The sequence below is a fragment of the Pelodiscus sinensis genome, unplaced genomic scaffold (assembly GCF_049634645.1).
Source record: "Pelodiscus sinensis isolate JC-2024 unplaced genomic scaffold, ASM4963464v1 ctg83, whole genome shotgun sequence".
Classification (NCBI taxonomy): Eukaryota; Metazoa; Chordata; order Testudines; family Trionychidae; genus Pelodiscus; species Pelodiscus sinensis.
The window spans coordinates 243969-263224 of NW_027465848.1; the positions used below are offsets into that span (position 1 = coordinate 243969).

A 19256-nucleotide genomic window follows, 5' to 3' on the forward strand; every position below is an offset into this window, starting at 1 on the left:
GTGGGGCACCGGGCTCCGCGTGGGGATAGCGCCCTGAGCGGTGGTGCGTGGGAACGGCTTGGGGATGAGAAGCGCAGTCTGTGTGGGGAACCGGGCTCCGCGTGGGGATAGCGCCCTGAGCGGTGGTGTCTGGGAACGGCTCGGGGATGAGAAGCGCAGGCTGCGTGGGGCGCCGGGCTCCGCGTGGGGATAGCGCCCTGAGCGGTGGTGCCTGGGAACGGCTCGGGGATGAGAAGCGCAGTCTGTGTGGGGCGCCGGGCTCCGCGTGGGGAGAGCGCCCTGAGTGGTGGTGCCTGGGAACGGCTCGGGGATGAGAAGCGCAGTCTGTGTGGGGCGCCGGGCTCCGCGTGGGGATAGCGCCCTGAGCGGTGGTGCCTGGGAACAGCTCGGGGATGAGAAGCGCAGTCTGTGTGGGGCACCGGGCTCCGCGTGGGGATAGCGCCCTGAGCGGTGGTGCGTGGGAACGGCTTGGGGATGAGAAGCGCAGTCTGTGTGGGGAACCGGGCTCCGCGTGGGGATAGCGCCCTGAGCGGTGGTGTCTGGGAACGGCTCGGGGATGAGAAGCGCAGGCTGCGTGGGGCGCCGGGCTCCGCGTGGGGATAGCGCCCTGAGCGGTGGTGCCTGGGAACGGCTCGGGGATGAGAAGCGCAGTCTGTGTGGGGCGCCGGGCTCCGCGTGGGGAGAGCGCCCTGAGTGGTGGTGCCTGGGAACGGCTCGGGGATGAGAAGCGCAGTCTGTGTGGGGCGCCGGGCTCCGCGTGGGGAGAGCGCCCTGAGCGGTGGTGCCTGGGAACAGCTCGGGGATGAGAAGCGCAGTCTGCGTGGGGCACCGGGCTCGGCGTGGGGATAGCGCCCTGAGCGGTGGTGTCTGGGAACAGCTCGGGGATGAGAAGCGCAGTCTGTGTGGGGCACCGGGCTCCGCGTGGGGATAGCGCCCTGAGCGGTGGTGCCTGGGAACGGCTTGGGGATGAGAAGCGCAGTCTGTGTGGGGAACCGGGCTCCGCGTGGGGATAGCGGCCTGAGCGGTGGTGCCTGGGAACGGCTTGGGGATGAGAAGCGCAGTCTGTGTGGGGCGCCGGGCTCCGCGTGGGGATAGCGCCCTGAGCGGTGGTGCCTGGGAACGGCTTGGGGATGAGAAGCGCAGTCTGCGTGGGGCACCGGGCTCCGCGTGGGGAGAGCGCCCTGAGCGGTGGTGCCTGGGAACGGCTTGGGGATGAGAAGCGCAGTCTGTGTGGGGAACCGGGCTCCGCGTGGGGATAGCGGCCTGAGCGGTGGTGCGTGGGAACGGCTTGGGGATGAGAAGCGCAGTCTGCGTGGGGCGCCGGGCTCCGCGTGGGGATAGCGCCCTGAGCGGTGGTGCCTAGGAACGGCTTGGGGATGAGAAGCGCAGTCTGTGTGGGGTGCCGGGCTCGGCGTGGGGATAGCGCCCTGAGCGGTGGTGCCTGGGAACGGCTTGGGGATGAGAAGCGCAGTCTGTGTGGGGAACCGGGCTCGGCGTGGGGATAGCGCCCTGAGCGGTGGTGTCTGGGAACGGCTGGGGGATGAGAAGCGCAGTCTGTGTGGGGCGCCGGGCTCCGCGTGGGGATAGCGCCCTGAGCGGTGGTGTCTGGGAACGGCTCGGGGATGAGAAGCGCAGTCTGTGTGGGGCACCGGGCTCCGCGTGGGGATAGCGCCCTGAGCGGTGGTGCCTGGGAACGGCTGGGGGATGAGAAGCGCAGTCTGCGTGGGGCACCGGGCTCCGCGTGGGGAGAGCGCCCTGAGCGGTGGTGCCTGGGAACGGCTTGGGGATGAGAAGCGCAGTCTGTGTGGGGAACCGGGCTCCGCGTGGGGATAGCGGCCTGAGCGGTGGTGCGTGGGAACGGCTTGGGGATGAGAAGCGCAGTCTGCGTGGGGCGCCGGGCTCCGCGTGGGGATAGCGCCCTGAGCGGTGGTGCCTAGGAACGGCTTGGGGATGAGAAGCGCAGTCTGTGTGGGGCGCCGGGCTCGGCGTGGGGATAGCGCCCTGAGCGGTGGTGCCTGGGAACGGCTTGGGGATGAGAAGCGCAGTCTGTGTGGGGCACCGGGCTCGGCGTGGGGATAGCGCCCTGAGCGGTGGTGTCTGGGAACGGCTGGGGGATGAGAAGCGCAGTCTGTGTGGGGCGCCGGGCTCCGCGTGGGGATAGCGCCCTGAGCGGTGGTGCCTGGGAACGGCTTGGGGATGAGAAGCGCAGTCTGTGTGGGGCGCCGGGCTCGGTGTGGGGATAGCGCCCTGAGCGGTGGTGCCTGGGAACGGCTTGGGGATGAGAAGCGCAGTCTGTGTGGGGCGCCGGGCTCGGCGTGGGGAGAGCGCCCTGAGCGGTGGTGCCTGGGAACGGCTTGGGGATGAGAAGCGCAGTCTGCGTGGGGCACCGGGCTCCGCGTGGGGATAGCGCCCTGAGCGGTGGTGCCTGGGAACGGCTTGGGGATGAGAAGCGCAGTCTGCGTGGGGCACCGGGCTCCGCGTGGGGATAGCGCCCTGAGCGGTGGTGCCTGGGAACGGCTTGGGGATGAGAAGCCAGTCTGTGTGGGCACCGGGCTCCGCGTGGGGATAGCGCCCTGAGCGGTGGTGCCTGGGAACGGCTTGGGGATGAGAAGCGCAGTCTGTGTGGGGCACTGGGCTCCGCGTGGGGAGAGCGCCCTGAGCGGTGGTGCCTGGGAACGGCTTGGGGATGAGAAGCGCAGTCTGTGTGGGGCGCCGGGCTCCGCGTGGGGATAGCGCCCTGAGCGGTGGTGCCTGGGAACGGCTGGGGGATGAGAAGCGCAGTCTGCGTGGGGCACTGGGCTCCGCGTGGGGATAGCGCCCTGAGCGGTGGTGCCTGGGAACGGCTTGGGGATGAGAAGCGCAGTCTGTGTGGGGAACCGGGCTCCGCGTGGGGAGAGCGCCCTGAGCGGTGGTGCCTGGGAACGGCTTGGGGATGAGAAGTGCAGTCTGCGTGGGGCGCCGGGCTCGGCGTGGGGATAGCGCCCTGAGTTGTGGGGCCTTTGAACGGCTTGGGGATGAGAAGCGCAGTCTGCGTGGGGCACCGGGCTCCGCGTGGGGATAGCGCCCTGAGCGGTGGTGCCTGGGAACGGCTTGGGGATGAGAAGCGCAGTCTGCGTGGGGCACCGGGCTCCGCGTGGGGATAGCGCCCTGAGCGGTGGTGCCTGGGAACGGCTTGGGGATGAGAAGCGCAGTCTGTGTGGGGCGCCGGGCTCCGCGTGGGGATAGCGCCCTGAGCGGTGGTGCCTGGGAACGGCTGGGGGATGAGAAGCGCAGTCTGCGTGGGGCACTGGGCTCCGCGTGGGGATAGCGCCCTGAGCGGTGGTGCCTGGGAACGGCTTGGGGATGAGAAGCGCAGTCTGTGTGGGGAACCGGGCTCCGCGTGGGGAGAGCGCCCTGAGCGGTGGTGCCTGGGAACGGCTTGGGGATGAGAAGTGCAGTCTGCGTGGGGCGCCGGGCTCGGCGTGGGGATAGCGCCCTGAGTTGTGGGGCCTTTGAACGGCTTGGGGATGAGAAGCGCAGTCTGCGTGGGGCACCGGGCTCCGCGTGGGGATAGCGCCCTGAGCGGTGGTGCCTGGGAACGGCTTGGGGATGAGAAGTGCAGTCTGCGTGGGGCGCCGGGCTCGGCGTGGGGATAGCGCCCTGAGTTGTGGGGCCTTTGAACGGCTTGGGGATGAGAAGCGCAGTCTGCGTGGGGCACCGGGCTCCGCGTGGGGATAGCGCCCTGAGCGGTGGTGCCTGGGAACGGCTTGGGGATGAGAAGCGCAGTCTGCGTGGGGCACCGGGCTCCGCGTGGGGATAGCGCCCTGAGCGGTGGTGCCTGGGAACGGCTTGGGGATGAGAAGTGCAGTCTGCGTGGGGCGCCGGGCTCGGCGTGGGGATAGCGCCCTGAGTTGTGGGGCCTTTGAACGGCTTGGGGATGAGAAGCGCAGGCTGCGTGGGGCACCGGGCTCCGCGTGGGGATAGCGCCCTGAGCGGTGGTGCCTGGGAACGGCTTGGGGATGAGAAGCGCAGTCTGCGTGGGGCACCGGGCTCCGCGTGGGGATAGCGCCGTGAGCGGTGGTGCCTGGGAACGGCTGGGGGATGAGAAGCGCAGTCTGTGTGGGGCGCCGGGCTCGGCGTGGGGATAGCGCCCTGAGCGGTGGTGCCTGGGAACGGCTGGGGGATGAGAAGCGCAGTCTGCGTGGGGCACCGGGCTCCGCGTGGGGATAGCGCCCTGAGCGGTGGGGCCTGGGAACGGCTTGGGGATGAGAAGTGCAGTCTGTGTGGGGCGCCGGGCTCGGCGTGGGGATAGCGCCCTGAGCGGTGGTGCCTGGGAACGGCTTGGGGATGAGAAGCGCAGTCTGTGTGGGGCACCGGGCTCCGCGTGGGGAGAGCGCCCTGAGCGGCGGTGCCTGGGAACGGCTTGGGGATGAGAAGCGCAGTCTGTGTGGGGCGCCGGGCTCGGCGTGGGGATAGCGCCCTGAGCGGTGGTGCCTGGGAACGGCTCGGGGATGAGAAGCGCAGTCTGTGTGGGGCACCGGGCTCCGCGTGGGGATAGCGCCCTGAGCGGTGGTGCCTGGGAACGGCTCGGGGATGAGAAGCGCAGTCTGTGTGGGGCACCGGGCTCCGCGTGGGGATAGCGCCCTGAGCGGTGGTGCCTGGGAACGGCTTGGGGATGAGAAGCGCAGTCTGCGTGGGGCACTGGGCTCCGCGTGGGGATAGCGCCCTGAGCGGTGGTGCGTGGGAACGGCTTGGGGATGAGAAGCGCAGTCTGTGTGGGGCGCCGGGCTCGGCGTGGGGATAGCGCCCTGAGTGGTGGTGCCTGGGAACGGCTTGGGGATGAGAAGCGCAGTCTGTGTGGGGCGCCGGGCTCGGCGTGGGGATAGCGCCCTGAGCGGTGGTGCCTGGGAACGGCTCGGGGATGAGAAGCGCAGTCTGTGTGGGGCACCGGGCTCCGCGTGGGGATAGCGCCGTGAGCGGTGGTGCCTGGGAACGGCTTGGGGATGAGAAGCGCAGTCTGTGTGGGGCACCGGGCTCCGCGTGGGGATAGCGCCCTGAGCGGTGGTGCCTGGGAACGGCTCGGGGATGAGAAGCGCAGTCTGCGTGGGGCGCCGGGCTCGGCGTGGGGATAGCGCCCTGAGCGGTGGTGCCTGGGAACGGCTTGGGGATGAGAAGCGCAGTCTGCGTGGGGCACCGGGCTCGGCGTGGGGATAGCGCCCTGAGCGGTGGTGCCTGGGAACGGCTGGGGGATGAGAAGCGCAGTCTGTGTGGGGCACCGGGCTCCGCGTGGGGATAGCGCCCTGAGCGGTGGTGCCTGGGAACGGCTTGGGGATGAGAAGCGCAGTCTGTGTGGGGCGCCGGGCTCGGCGTGGGGATAGCGCCCTGAGTGGTGGTGCCTGGGAACGGCTTGGGGATGAGAAGCGCAGTCTGTGTGGGGCGCCGGGCTCGGCGTGGGGATAGCGCCCTGAGCGGTGGTGCCTGGGAACGGCTTGGGGATGAGAAGCGCAGTCTGCGTGGGGCACCGGGCTCCGCGTGGGGATAGCGCCCTGAGCGGTGGTGCCTGGGAACGGCTTGGGGATGAGAAGCGCAGTCTGCGTGGGGCACCGGGCTCCGCGTGGGGATAGCGCCCTGAGCGGTGGTGCCTGGGAACGGCTTGGGGATGAGAAGTGCAGTCTGCGTGGGGCGCCGGGCTCGGCGTGGGGATAGCGCCCTGAGTTGTGGGGCCTTTGAACGGCTTGGGGATGAGAAGCGCAGGCTGCGTGGGGCACCGGGCTCCGCGTGGGGATAGCGCCCTGAGCGGTGGTGCCTGGGAACGGCTTGGGGATGAGAAGCGCAGTCTGCGTGGGGCACCGGGCTCCGCGTGGGGATAGCGCCGTGAGCGGTGGTGCCTGGGAACGGCTGGGGGATGAGAAGCGCAGTCTGTGTGGGGCGCCGGGCTCGGCGTGGGGATAGCGCCCTGAGCGGTGGTGCCTGGGAACGGCTGGGGGATGAGAAGCGCAGTCTGCGTGGGGCACCGGGCTCCGCGTGGGGATAGCGCCCTGAGCGGTGGGGCCTGGGAACGGCTTGGGGATGAGAAGTGCAGTCTGTGTGGGGCGCCGGGCTCGGCGTGGGGATAGCGCCCTGAGCGGTGGTGCCTGGGAACGGCTTGGGGATGAGAAGCGCAGTCTGTGTGGGGCACCGGGCTCCGCGTGGGGAGAGCGCCCTGAGCGGCGGTGCCTGGGAACGGCTTGGGGATGAGAAGCGCAGTCTGCGTGGGGCACCGGGCTCCGCGTGGGGATAGCGCCCTGAGCGGTGGTGCCTGGGAACGGCTTGGGGATGAGAAGCGCAGTCTGCGTGGGGCACCGGGCTCCGCGTGGGGAGAGCGCCCTGAGCGGTGGTGCCTGGGAACGGCTGGGGGATGAGAAGCGCAGTCTGTGTGGGGCACCGGGCTCCGCGTGGGGATAGCGCCCTGAGCGGTGGTGCCTGGGAACGGCTTGGGGATGAGAAGCGCAGTCTGTGTGGGGCGCCGGGCTCGGCGTGGGGATAGCGCCCTGAGTGGTGGTGCCTGGGAACGGCTTGGGGATGAGAAGCGCAGTCTGTGTGGGGCGCCGGGCTCGGCGTGGGGATAGCGCCCTGAGCGGTGGTGCCTGGGAACGGCTTGGGGATGAGAAGCGCAGTCTGCGTGGGGCACCGGGCTCCGCGTGGGGATAGCGCCCTGAGCGGTGGTGCCTGGGAACGGCTTGGGGATGAGAAGCGCAGTCTGCGTGGGGCACCGGGCTCCGCGTGGGGATAGCGCCCTGAGCGGTGGTGCCTGGGAACGGCTTGGGGATGAGAAGTGCAGTCTGCGTGGGGCGCCGGGCTCGGCGTGGGGATAGCGCCCTGAGTTGTGGGGCCTTTGAACGGCTTGGGGATGAGAAGCGCAGGCTGCGTGGGGCACCGGGCTCCGCGTGGGGATAGCGCCCTGAGCGGTGGTGCCTGGGAACGGCTTGGGGATGAGAAGCGCAGTCTGCGTGGGGCACCGGGCTCCGCGTGGGGATAGCGCCGTGAGCGGTGGTGCCTGGGAACGGCTGGGGGATGAGAAGCGCAGTCTGTGTGGGGCGCCGGGCTCGGCGTGGGGATAGCGCCCTGAGCGGTGGTGCCTGGGAACGGCTGGGGGATGAGAAGCGCAGTCTGCGTGGGGCACCGGGCTCCGCGTGGGGATAGCGCCCTGAGCGGTGGGGCCTGGGAACGGCTTGGGGATGAGAAGTGCAGTCTGTGTGGGGCGCCGGGCTCGGCGTGGGGATAGCGCCCTGAGCGGTGGTGCCTGGGAACGGCTTGGGGATGAGAAGCGCAGTCTGTGTGGGGCACCGGGCTCCGCGTGGGGAGAGCGCCCTGAGCGGCGGTGCCTGGGAACGGCTTGGGGATGAGAAGCGCAGTCTGTGTGGGGCGCCGGGCTCGGCGTGGGGATAGCGCCCTGAGCGGTGGTGCCTGGGAACGGCTCGGGGATGAGAAGCGCAGTCTGTGTGGGGCACCGGGCTCCGCGTGGGGATAGCGCCCTGAGCGGTGGTGCCTGGGAACGGCTCGGGGATGAGAAGCGCAGTCTGTGTGGGGCACCGGGCTCCGCGTGGGGATAGCGCCCTGAGCGGTGGTGCCTGGGAACGGCTTGGGGATGAGAAGCGCAGTCTGCGTGGGGCACTGGGCTCCGCGTGGGGATAGCGCCCTGAGCGGTGGTGCGTGGGAACGGCTTGGGGATGAGAAGCGCAGTCTGTGTGGGGCGCCGGGCTCGGCGTGGGGATAGCGCCCTGAGTGGTGGTGCCTGGGAACGGCTTGGGGATGAGAAGCGCAGTCTGTGTGGGGCGCCGGGCTCGGCGTGGGGATAGCGCCCTGAGCGGTGGTGCCTGGGAACGGCTCGGGGATGAGAAGCGCAGTCTGTGTGGGGCACCGGGCTCCGCGTGGGGATAGCGCCGTGAGCGGTGGTGCCTGGGAACGGCTTGGGGATGAGAAGCGCAGTCTGTGTGGGGCACCGGGCTCCGCGTGGGGATAGCGCCCTGAGCGGTGGTGCCTGGGAACGGCTCGGGGATGAGAAGCGCAGTCTGCGTGGGGCGCCGGGCTCGGCGTGGGGATAGCGCCCTGAGCGGTGGTGCCTGGGAACGGCTTGGGGATGAGAAGCGCAGTCTGCGTGGGGCACCGGGCTCGGCGTGGGGATAGCGCCCTGAGCGGTGGTGCCTGGGAACGGCTGGGGGATGAGAAGCGCAGTCTGTGTGGGGCACCGGGCTCCGCGTGGGGATAGCGCCCTGAGCGGTGGTGCCTGGGAACGGCTTGGGGATGAGAAGCGCAGTCTGTGTGGGGCGCCGGGCTCGGCGTGGGGATAGCGCCCTGAGTGGTGGTGCCTGGGAACGGCTTGGGGATGAGAAGCGCAGTCTGTGTGGGGCGCCGGGCTCGGCGTGGGGATAGCGCCCTGAGCGGTGGTGCCTGGGAACGGCTTGGGGATGAGAAGCGCAGTCTGCGTGGGGCACCGGGCTCCGCGTGGGGATAGCGCCCTGAGCGGTGGTGCCTGGGAACGGCTTGGGGATGAGAAGCGCAGTCTGAGTGGGGCACCGGGCTCCGCGTGGGGATAGCGCCCTGAGCGGTGGTGCCTGGGAACGGCTGGGGGATGAGAAGCGCAGTCTGCGTGGGGCGCCGGGCTCCGCGTGGGGATAGCGCCCTGAGCGGTGGTGCCTGGGAACGGCTGGGGGATGAGAAGCGCAGTCTGTGTGGGGCGCCGGGCTCCGCGTGGGGATAGCGCCCTGAGCGGTGCCTGGGAACGGCTGGGGGATGAGAAGCGCAGTCTGTGTGGGGCGCCGGGCTCCGCGTGGGGATAGCGCCGTGAGCGGTGGTGCCTGGGAACGGCTTGGGGATGAGAAGCGCAGTCTGTGTGGGGCGCCGGGCTCGGCGTGGGGATAGCGCCCTGAGCGGTGGTGCCTGGGAACGGCTTGGGGATGAGAAGCGCAGTCTGTGTGGGGCGCCGGGCTCGGCGTGGGGATAGCGCCCTGAGCGGTGGTGCCTGGGAACGGCTCGGGGATGAGAAGCGCAGTCTGCGTGGGGCACCGGGCTCGGCGTGGGGATAGCGCCCTGAGCGGTGGTGCCTGGGAACGGCTCGGGGATGAGAAGCGCAGTCTGCGTGGGGCACCGGGCTCCGTGTGGGGATAGCGCCCTGAGCGGTGGTGCCTGGGAACGGCTGGGGGATGAGAAGCGCAGTCTGTGTGGGGCACCGGGCTCCGCGTGGGGATAGCGCCCTGAGCGGTGGTGCCTGGGAACGGCTTGGGGATGAGAAGCGCAGTCTGTGTGGGGCACCGGGCTCCGTGTGGGGATAGCGCCCTGAGCGGTGGTGCCTGGGAACGGCTTGGGGATGAGAAGCGCAGTCTGCGTGGGGCACCGGGCTCCGTGTGGGGATAGCGCCCTGAGCGGTGGTGCCTGGGAACGGCTGGGGGATGAGAAGCGCAGTCTGCGTGGGGCGCCGGGCTCCGCGTGGGGATAGCGCCCTGAGCGGTGCCTGGGAACGGCTGGGGGATGAGAAGCGCAGTCTGTGTGGGGCGCCGGGCTCCGCGTGGGGATAGCGCCCTGAGCGGTGCCTGGGAACGGCTGGGGGATGAGAAGCGCAGTCTGCGTGGGGCGCCGGGCTCCGCGTGGGGATAGCGCCCTGAGCGGTGCCTGGGAACGGCTGGGGGATGAGAAGCGCAGTCTGCCTGCCGGCCCTTGTTTGGGTCAGGGCAGACAGGAAGACTAGCAGGGGCTGATGGAGTTTCCATTGGAGGATCGGCACTGCGCTCCCAGACTCAGCTGTTCCCAACCGGGCCCCTGCTGATGACAGAGCCCAGAATGGGGGCCGCAGGCCACCCTGCCTGTGCCCCACAGCCCACGCCCTGGTTGGAGGGCAGGTAACCCGAGGGTCTGGGCGATGGGGTTCAGGGCTAGCGCTAGTCTTGGCAGCCCCAGGAGAGCGAGGCTGGTGCGTTCTGGGCGTCTGGCCCACAGGCTGAGGTCCCCGGCCCTGACCAATGTGTTGGCCGGAGGCCTGGTTGACTCACCAGACGGTGCAGGAAGATGGACTCCACAGGGGGCCGGGCCCTTGCGCTGCCTGTGGGAGTTGGGATCCCACAGCACTTTGCAGGCCTGTGCTCACTGGCTCCTTTTCCCTCGGCCGGGTGCTGCCCGTCCTCCTGCGCCCAAGCGGGGGGCTTCTCCAGGCCCACGGGCAAGTGCAGCGCGGGCCGGGCCCGGCGAAGGAAGCCGTCGTATTCGGCACAGCCCGCCTGCCGGGAGGCTGCTAGTCTCAGGTGCAGCAGGCGCCGGCTCCCTGCGGCCGGAGGGAAAGGAGCCCGGGCTGACAGCATGGCCGACGGGGAGGGGCGGTGCGAGGCCGCGGCCTCCCTGCTAGCCTGCCAGGTCCCCCGAGGGGCTCTCCCAGCAGGGAGACTGTTCCACCCAGCCCCCGGGGGGCAGGCCCGCGCCCCAGGGGCAGGACCGTACATGCGCCGTGTGCCCGGGGCGACCCTGTGCTCTCTAGGGGGGCAGGCCCACGCCCCAGGGGCAGGACCGTACATGCGCCGTGTGCCCTGGGGCGACCCTGTGCTCTCTAGGGGGGCAGGCCCGTGCATGCGCCGTGCGCCCAGGGGTGACCCTGTGCTCTCTAGGGGGGCAGGCCCGTGCATGCGCCGTGCGCCCAGGGGTGGTGCTGCACACCCGGGCCCAGGGTGCCAAACTGGCCCGGGCCGGCCCTGCCCAGGGGGTTTCTCTCCCGGGGGTTTAAGCCCCGCTCACTGCAGTGTGAGCGTCACAGATGCATTTCTAGTCGCACAGGCGCAAGTGCTGAGCACACCAAGCCACGCTGAGCGAGCAGGCTGCCCTGTCTGTGCATGGCCGCGCGCAGCCGGCTCTGCTTTAAAGCCTGGTCCACGCTGCGCCCGAGCCACGCCTGCCTGGAGCCCAGCCCACGGCACGGCGATTGCTGCTGGTTTTCTCTGCCTGCCAGCAGCGAGCTCACCACTTGCAGAGTTCACTGTCCCGCAGACACTGGCCGCGCGCACGTCCCGAGCAGACCACACCCGGCATCTCCTACCTCCGGCGCTGACCTTTGGGAGCTAGATTCAGCTCCGTGCGGTGTTGGGAGTGCCGAGGGTGCTCTGGCAGTGCCTGCAGCACTGGGCACGGGGCAGGAGAATTTGGACCCGGCCACGTTCTAACCAGCAAAACGCCCAGTGCCTGAAGAGGAACCGTGCACAGAACCGGCAGGGTCTCCGGATGCAGCCCCTAGGCCTTCGGGTTGGCATGGGGCGCTCACCCGTATTGCACTTTGCTCGAGGGATCTTACATTTCGGTGAATCAGCTAATGGAGGAGTCGGAATTCCCATTGGTGAGGGGGCACTTGCTATCCTGTTGCCTCTCTTCCTTTGAAATGTCCAGGAGCCACGGGCAGCTCTCGTACCTATCGAGGGGGGAGGAGCAGCAGTCGGGACCGGCGAGAGCAGAACGGTTTCAATCCCCGCTGCCCCCTGCGGAAATGGTGCTGGGGGGAACCAGATTTTAAGCCGGCTCCCCCCAGCACCTGCTCCTGCTCTCCCCCCCCCCCCCCCGCCTCTCTCTGACTCACTAGCTTATCGGGTGCTCGACTAGTCCAGGCCACTGAGACAGGACCAAGCGTAGGTCAGCCGCATAGGCCCGCATGGCCCGGACAGCATGGGTTCACCGCTGGATTAGCCCCTCTAGAGGAGGCCCCAGTCTGGGCTTCACTGCACACAGATGAGGGGCGAACGGTTAACCTGTACCGGGTGATGCTTTCTGGCCATGCTAGCCCAGCTGCAGCTGGAGCACCCCACCGCCAGCTCCCCTTTTAATTGGTTACCTGCTTAGACGTTGTGGTTGTAAGACAAATGAAGATGTCAGAAGGTGACTAGGGTGCAGTCAGGCTACTGGGCTCGCTGCAGTTGCAGTAATTACAGTGGTGAGAGATGAGCGAATCCCAGGAACTACGGACCAGTCAGCCTCACCTCCGTTCTGGAGCAGGCTGAAGCATTTGGAGGAGAGGGAGGTGATCCAGATCTGCCTCAGGAGGCGCGGGCACTGCAGTGGATGTGGGGCAGCTTGACGTTAGCAGGTTTGATACAGTCTCCCGCTGCGGCCAGCAAGCTGAAGAGTCCAGCTTGTGAATGGCCTAGAAGGCCGATAGGAAGCTGGTGAGATTGGTGGGCTCCGCAGCGCGCTGAGTGGCCAGATGTCCATTGGCAGAGAGTATCGAGGAGTGTCCCAGGGCTTGGGGGCTGAACCCTCAGCAAGGTCGTGGATGACACTGAATGGGTGGGGAAGGGGTCAGTGTGTTGGAGGGCAGGGATGGGGGCAGAGTGACCTATTGGTGGATTGAGCCAAAAGAAACGTGCTGAGGTTCAACAAGGACAAGTGCGGAGTGCGCACGGAGGACAGAAGAATCCCAAGCATGGCGACAGGCTGGGGACCACAACAAGGATGTGGAGTAACTGGAGAGAGTCCAGCGATGGGCATTGAAAACGATCAGGTGGCTGGGGGAGGCTAAGGCACCTGGGCTTACTGATTCCGCAGAAGAGCGAGGGGGATTTGATAGCGCTGACTAGATCACTAGCTGTCTAAGTACAAGTCACCACCCAGAAGTGGTGCTGGGTCTCGTTGGTGCAGGATGATCAGGTGATGAGTGGGGTGCTAAGGCAGCTCCCCGTCTGGCATCACAGATTGCACTGTGCCCTAGCAGCGGCCGGCGGCAAGCCCAGCTCCCAGGTTGGAGGAGGAGAGCGCACAGGGCTCTGCATGCTGCCCCTTCCCCAAACTAGCTTCGCACGCCCATTGGCTGGGCACCTGCTGCTGGCTGCTTAAAATCATAGAACCCTAGAACGGTTAGGGACCTCGAGGGGTGATCGAGTCCAGTCCCCTGCCCTCACGGCAAGACCCAGCACTGTCTAGACCAGGCATGTCCAAAGTCCGGCCCGCGGGCCAATTGTGGCCCGTGTTCCGGTTTAATACGGCCCCACAGGTAATTTGGCAATATCTATCTTTTATGGTCCCCAACGAATCCATATGTATTGAGATGAATACATTGTAAAATCTCAGTTAATGTCAGTTGGTCTAAATCAGTTATAAATATATTTGGACACAACATGTATACTTGGTGTTATGTTCCTGTTCATATTTTTTGAACTTAAAAGTTGACAGACAACCTTTATTACCAATAATATGTCATGTACTTTACAATGTTCCTGACATATATTTCAGCTTCCTGGATTTTTTTTTCATCTGGCCTTCAGATATGAAAGGCAGAGTGATTTAACACCTGTTTAGATTTGTCATCCATGTGACGAAATAAAAGTATGCCGTTTGCAATAAACTTTGCGTAAAATAGTTAATTTGCATTTAATTTTAATGGTTCAAAGAATGTCAGGCAAAATGGTCGGCCCTCACGCTTGTTCACTTCATCAAATCTGGCCCTCTTTGAAAAAAGTTTGGACACCCCTGGTCTAGACCATCCCTGGCAGGTGTCTGTCTAACCGGCCCTTAACTATTTCCATAACCTCCCTGGGCAACTTATTCCAGAGTTTAACCACCCTGACAGGCAGGAAGCTTTTCCTAACGTCCAACCTAAACCTCCCTGGCTGCAATTTAAGCCCATTGCTGCTTGTTCTATCCTCAGAGGCCAAGGGAAACAATTTGCCCCCCTCCACCCTGTGACACCCTTTTAGACACCTGAAAACTGCTATCATGTCCCCCCTCAGTCTTCTCTTTTTCAGACTAAACAATCCCAGTTCCTTCAGCCTTGCCTCATAGCTCATGTTCTCTAGACCTTCCATCATTCTTGTTGCTAATTTCTGGACCTTCTCCAATTTCTCCACATCTTTCCAACACTTGAATTGAGGCCTGATCAGCTCAGAGTAGAGCGGAAGAATGACTTCTCCTGTCTTGCTCACAACACTCCTGTTCATTCATCCCAGAATCATGTTTGCTTTTTTTTGCAACAGTGAAACACCATTTAGCTTGTGGTCCACTATGATCCCTTTCTGCCGTACTCCTTCCTAGACAGTCGTTTCCCATTCTGTATGTGTGAAACTGATTGTTCCTTCCTAAGTGGAGCACTTTGTATTTGTCTTTATTAAACTTCATCCTGTTTACCTCAGACCATTTCTCTAACTTGTCCAGACCATTTTGAATTATGACCCTATCCTCCAAAGCAGTCGCAACCCCTCCCAGCTTAGTGGTATCTGCCAACTTAATAAGCGTACTTTCTATGCCAATATCTAAATCATTGATGGAGATATTGGACAGAACTGGTCCCAAATCAGACCCATGCGGAACCCCACTTATTAAACCCTTCCAGCATGATTGTGAACCGTTAATAACTACTCTCTGAAAATAGTTATCCTGCCAGTTATGCACCCACATTATAGTAGCCCCGTCTAGGTTGTATTTGCCTAGTTTATTGATAAGAATATCATGCAAGACCGTATCAAACGCCTTACTAAAGTCTAGGTATACCACATCCACCGCTTCTCCCTTATCCACAAGATTCGTTATCCTATCAAAGAAAGCTATCAGATTGGTTTGATATGATTTGTTCTTTACAAATCCATGCTGGCTGTTCCCTATCACCTTATTATCTTCCAGGTGTTTGCAGATGAATTCCTTAATCACTTGCTCCATTATCTTGAGCCCACCTTGAGATGGGGGGTGGCTGGGTCCTACAATCCCAGCTCCCCTCCCTAGCTCCTTCTCCCCTGTTTCCCAGACCAAAACTACAACTCTCTTCCAGCCCCCCTCCCAGCCAGGGCTCCACTCTGCCTTCTTCTCATTGTTCCGCTCCCTGGGAGATAACTGGTCGGACAGGTTCAAAGCCCCCTTGCATAATGACTCATCCCCTGCCCTGCTGGGCCGTGCTGCAGCCAGTGGAGGTCACCCACAGCCCACTGCCCAGCATAGCAACCAGCAAGGTACCCCCACTACGTCACACCCCCTCCTTTATCTCTGCTATTATAGCCATGTTCCTTCCCATTTCTGACCCATCTCCCAGGTCTCCATGTTTTTCACTTACTTGTGGGCTTTGGTCACCTGCCCCTGTAGAACCTCGTTTAAAGCCTCCTCACTAGGCTAGCCAGTCTGCATCCAAATAGGGTCTTCCCTTTCCTCAAGAGGTGACCCCATCCCTGCTGAGCAGTCCTTCCTGGAATAGCATCCCGTGGTCAAGGAAGCCAAAGCCCTCCTGGTGACACCATCTCCACAGCCAGGCTGCACCTCCAGGATGCACCTGTCTCTGCCTGGGCCCTGACCTTCGACAGGCAGGATGGAAGAGAATACCACCTGCGCCCCAGACTCCTTCACCCGTACCCCAGAGCCCTGGAGTCACACCTGACAGTATCATTAGCGCCCACGTGGATGAGTGGCTTGGGGCAGTCGTCAGAGGGCTGGATAATCCCTGACACTGCCTCCGTCATGTCTCGGATACGGGCCCCCGGCAGGCAGCACCTCCCGAGAGGGCATGTCAAGGCAACAGATGGGCACCTCCGTCCCCCTCAGAAGGGAGTCTCCAACACCACTCCCCTGTTTCCTCCTTGCAGTGGTGGCAGCAGACCACCCAGCCTTGGGGGTACGAGGCCTTTCCTCTTCTACTGAAGGGGGTGATTCCTTATCTCCCCTATCCAGGACATCTCCAGATCCCCTGGGCCACTCCAGAACCCACCCCCCTTATGCTATCTTCCTAATGCTGGAGCCTGCTCCATCCCTATGGCATCTGGTGGTGTCCCCCCGCTGCCTGGGTAGGTGGAGGGGAGGTAGGACTTAAGACCACCACCCTGTGCTCCCCAGGTGAATACCTTATCCCCAGGCCACTCTAGAACCCACCCACCCTGACACCCCCAAAGCCAGAGGGCCCACCCCCCAAGCTCTCATCCTGAGCCCCACCCCACAGTCCTCACTCTAGTTAAATCAGGTTCGGCTGCAGCCATCAACAATTCACTTCCACTGGGTCATGAGAATGGAAAGTTTGAAACCCACAGGAGCAGAGGGTGGGACGCCAGCCACAGGGACATGCCCAGGCTGGACAGGAATGAGTGGTGGAGCCGCGCTGCTGCTCTGTTTATAAGGATGTGTGGGGTGGTGAAGAGAAAATGGTTATAAGGCTTCCCGCCGTGCTTAGGGGCAAATATACCTCAGAACGTAGGACGTTTTTAGGTGTCACAATCCAATTGGTTTTGTTTAAGCACCATCTTTAAGGGCCCACAGTTAATCATGCGTGATCTGGGGCAAAGATGCCGCAGCAGCTGTTCTGAACTCTGGGGCTCAGAGTTGCTGTTGGGGGTTGATCTTTTCTCTTGGCTTCATGTCCAATAACGTCAGATTTTCAGACCCTGTTACTGCAGCAGCACTGCCCGATCCCCAGTCCTTTCCCAGCCAGGAGTGTCAACCTGGGTGCCGGAGCAGCAGAGCTCAAGCCCTGCATGGGATGTGAATGTGCTTAGCTCAAGGGCTTCAAACGCGTTAGTGAAAACGTGGCCTGATTCCCTAAAGCCCGGAGCCCCCAGCGGCTCCTGCCGCCCTCCGAAGGGGTTTGCTGAGCACTCAGCACTTGTGACCGCAGGATCCCATTTGTAGGTGTCTAAGTATGGATTTAGGACTGAGGGGCAGCTCATCCACGTGGGCTAGTGAGCGGCCTGCGAGACCGTTGTCACCACGACGTCCTCCTGGGATGGCCAGCGTTGCTCCCCGCGCTCGCAGACCTAGAGTTTGCGGGATGCCGCTGGAGTCGTTGCAGCGCTGGGATTGGCTGCAGAGCGCGCGCCCGGCTCTCCCAGGCAGTGCTGTGTGCGATCAGCCCGCCCCTCGTGTCCCTTGCACTTGCTGGAGGCGTGTCACTTCATTAATACCTGGCGTCCCTGCACGTGGGCAGCAGTAACACAAAAGGTCTCGTGGGCCACACCTGAACCCCAGTGGGCCGCAAGTCGCCCACTACTGGTTGCGGAGCTCCACTGGACATTGTAGCTTTCAGATCTGAGCCCCAAGGTCATCCCATTGTGGGCACTGGGGACAGAGGGGAAATTCCCCTGCTTTGAGCACTAGCCACCAAGCAGGCGCCTGGCTGTGGGTGTGAGCTGATCTCCCCCAGGACAGTGTCCTGCTGCCAGCAGTGTGGCGAGTCCCGAATGCTGCACGTGGCTTGACTGAAAAGATGCAGGTGGCACCGGTCCCATGTGCAGCGCAGAGGGGCAGCGCGCAGAGGGGCAGCGCGCAGAGGGGCAGCGCGCACGTCTCAGCCAGCTCCCCAAAGTCGGGCTCTGCAGGTCGCGGTGAACCAGCACATGCTGCAGCCTCTGCTGCTCATGGCTCTGGAGGGCAGAGGGTGCTGCAGGGGCCGGGCAGTGTTTTGACTCTCCCTGTCGAAGAACCTGAGTGTTCTCCACCCCGGTGCGGGGCTGGATCCGCCGTCTGGCAGCAGCATAAGGAATCGGCAGGAAGAGCATTTCCAAAGACCCAGAGTGAATTAGGCCGGTGACTCCGTGGGATTTGGCCTTCCGTGTCACTGAGAGCAGGGCGGGTGCCGGGAGAGTCAAATGCCACCCAGCCCGCAGGGACAGTCACGTGGCGGCACTAGTCAGGCACGTCTTCTCGGGAGTGGTACTTGACTCAAGCCCTTGATCTTGGGGAGACTTTGACTTTCACTCCCGCAGTGCAGTGGAAAGTATCGAGCTGTGCACTCCACGCCCGTTTCCACAAGCGCGCGCTCGCTCGCTCGCTCGCTGCTTCCAGCCCCGCTGACCTCGGGCAAGCCAGCATTCGCACTGGCCGGAGCACAGCCGCCTGGCAAAGCGCCCGATCACCATGCCATGATGGGTTTTTAAATAACCCGCCAACAAGCACTGTCACTGCCAATGACGAAGCATTTTACTGGCCACGTCGGCAGCTTTTCCCTCGCAGCCTGTCTCTGTGCAGGGCGGGGAGCCCCCAGCCCCCTGGGCCAGATCCAGCGTCTTGGGGAGAAGCGCTGCCCCGCCCGCTGTCGCTCACCCTGCCCCAGCTGTGGGGTGTGGTGCTAGAAACCACTGCTGGGAGGGTTTCCCTGCTGCTCCCATTGGCCAGATTTCAGCCAGTGGGGGCAATGGGGAGCAGAGGGAGCACAGAGCTAGGTAAACCCCCCCACTCCCCTCTTGACCAGCCCCTGCATCCCCATCTCTCACCCGCACCCCGTTCTCCCTCCCAGTTCTCCCAGCCCTGGTCTGCTCCTGCCCCTCCTGCCCCTCAGCCCGCTCCTGCAGCTCCCCCCAGCCAGGCCTCCACTCTCAGCCCTTTCCAGCACCCTACCTCCCACCCTCACCCCCATCCCTATCCCACTCCCTGGCAACCCCTCCTTTTGGCCTCAAAATCTCCTAAATCTACTGGGACCCCAAAAGAGTTCATCTGGCCTGTGGGAAGCCTGAAGCTTGGTCCTCCCTGCCGCCCCTCCCCTCCCCGCATGGGGCTGGGCGCCAGGGGAGCGAGGTTTCTCCGTTGGGAGCCACATGAGTGAGGGTTTAGAGGGGGGTTGTTTGTTTGTGGGGTGGGGGAGGGTTGCCTCTCACTTGTGTGGCCCCCAGTTGATTTTTCTGTAGATCGGTGGCCCCCGACCCAAATGATAATTCGGGCAGTTAATCACAGCCCCATGTCTCCAGACCGCCGTAGGACGGTTACTTGACGCTTCTGGATACTTGGTGCAGTTGAGATGCGATACTTTTGTACTTTCACTCCAGCAGTTTTCCAGAAGGATACTTTGACTTTTACTCAATTATATTTTTTTCAAAGTAGCAGTACTATTACTCTAGTAACTTTTGGGGTGCTTTTTCCACCACTGCTTCCAGCTGATTAGCAGAGCACTCACAGACAACAGCATGTCTTCCTACTGGTAGTGCGCCTTCGTACATGCCTTGGTGCACATGACATTTATTCTGCACATAGATGGAGAATACAAGAGGGAACGCTAGAATGCAGAAGAGTGCAGCGGCTGTCTGTGCTGAGCTGAGCTGCCGGGCGCTTGGAGTCAGGGTGTGGCTGCATGGTTAGGCCAGGCTGACTGTGCTGACGGCCTTGGGAAAGCTGGGGGGGGGCAGTAAGGTACAGGGAGAAGGACCCCGGCGTGGTCCGAAAGAGGAAAGGGGGTGAGGCTACTCGAAGAGAGGAAACTAGCCGCAGGGGCATGTTTGCACCGACCCAGCGGTTTGGAGACACGTGCACTGGGCATGTTTGGAGGGTTTGTAAATGTGTGAGGCATGGGGGGGCTGTCCACGCTGAGCCTTCACTGGTTG

The 19256-nt window shown here is 64.0% G+C and overlaps 2 protein-coding genes across 4 annotated transcripts in view; both read left to right on the plus strand.

Annotated features, from left to right (window-relative positions):
* The window catches only part of TBC1D2 (TBC1 domain family member 2), a 115645-nt gene that overhangs the window by 95428 nt on the left and 961 nt on the right, over window positions 1-19256 (plus strand). The gene's annotated exons all lie outside the window — the stretch shown is intronic.
* CORO2A (coronin 2A) overlaps window positions 1-19256 on the plus strand; it is a 110531-nt gene that overhangs the window by 49521 nt on the left and 41754 nt on the right. The gene's annotated exons all lie outside the window — the stretch shown is intronic.